This window comes from Pteropus alecto, unplaced genomic scaffold (assembly GCF_000325575.1).
Source record: "Pteropus alecto unplaced genomic scaffold, ASM32557v1 scaffold71, whole genome shotgun sequence".
In the NCBI taxonomy this organism is placed as follows: domain Eukaryota; kingdom Metazoa; phylum Chordata; class Mammalia; order Chiroptera; family Pteropodidae; genus Pteropus; species Pteropus alecto.
Window position 1 is genome coordinate 11,168,922 of NW_006433024.1, and position 1,372 is coordinate 11,170,293.

At 45.3% G+C, this 1,372-nt stretch overlaps 1 protein-coding gene across 1 annotated transcript in view; it reads left to right on the forward strand.

Annotated features, from left to right (window-relative positions):
• Window positions 1–814: 814 nt before the first annotated feature.
• Window positions 815–1,372, forward strand: part of EHF (ETS homologous factor) — a 35,811-nt gene continuing 35,253 nt past the window's right edge. Inside the window, exon 1 of the mRNA XM_006908029.2 lies at window positions 815–932. The gene's annotated coding sequence lies outside the window, so the exon portion shown is untranslated. The remainder of the gene's footprint in view (window positions 933–1,372) is intronic.

The window sequence follows — 1,372 nt, forward strand, 5'->3', positions numbered from 1 at the left end:
GCTCTGACAGAAGTGTCGATAAATAGTAAAAGAGACCATGTAAATGTTAAGAGGAAGTAAAGACCCTGGATAATCCGCCAACAGGATAGTCAGCCTTGACACTGTTGAGAGTTGACTGTTTCACCTAACAACTCAGAGGGGACTTCTGTCCTGGAACCTTCCCTTCAAACTTTCTCCCAAGGCCAGAGGAGACTGGCTTTTCAAAGTCCATTGAAATTGCCAAGGGTAGCTGTCAAAAAAGCAATCATGGTGCCTAAAGAGAGAACCTATGTTGTGGGCCACCTGGCTGAGAGCCTCACCAGAACCTGGTACTCGCACAGCCGGGGCAAAGATCTTGATGCCAAAGCAGAGTGGACTAAATATAGATTAGTACCTGAGACAGATGCCACTCCTCTATACCATCATCTCCTCCAGATTTGAATTTCTGCTCACTTTGTTTCTACATTCTCCCTTCCCGATGGTGTCTTGGGGGAGCACGTTTGGTGTTTTTCACCTGAAACAGCCTCTAAGCCGAAAAGAGCAGTCACCACCAGATCAGTTCCTCATCCATTAACAGGTTGTCTCTCTGTTCCTGAGGCCCAGGCATAACCTGGTTAGACCTGTTTTGTTTGAACACTAACGTGTGAGTTGGCCAAATGCAAATGAGCCAATGTTTGTAATCCTTTATTTTATTTTTTTAAAGGGCCGGGCAGCCAATCAGAAGAGGGGGAAGTGACTTAGGGAATTCCCGGTTGGTGGCTTATTGCTTAACATCCTACAAAATGATTTAAAATTATTGTCATATGTATTTATCTTCACTCTGATGAAGGCTCAGACGTGATAACACCCCTGGTTCCCCATCCCTGTAGGAGCTGGCGTGAGGGCTGCCTGCTGCCTCTCCTCCATTAGCCACAGCTATTGGATTTCCCACCCAGAATCGTTAGGTAAATGAGGTAAGTCCTTATTTTTAGACCTTCTTTTGAATCTGGAATTCAATCACCTGAGTGGAAAGAGAAGCCTGCTTTGAATCAGACAGACGAAACTAAAGCAGACTCCTGGAGGCAGCAGGCAGGAAGTAAGCTCAGTTCACTTGTGCTTACCTCGCTGGGTCTTATTAGAATTGTATTTTGGGGGACAGCTGGGCTACTTTGGATGTCATCTGCATTGGGTCTGAACTTCTAGTCACTGTGAATTTAAAAGCCCCTGGTTTCTTTCCCTCTATTTGTGTGACAAAGCCACCCTGGGTTGAATTCTGAACCGAAGAGTCAGCTAGGGATAGGTGATCCTGATAGAGCTTGGTGAAGAACTGGTTGGCTCAATGGCTATTGGGGCTCAGAGCACATGTTCTCACTTTCTAGAGATATTTTTGTTGGTTATTTTTACTGATTCAGTT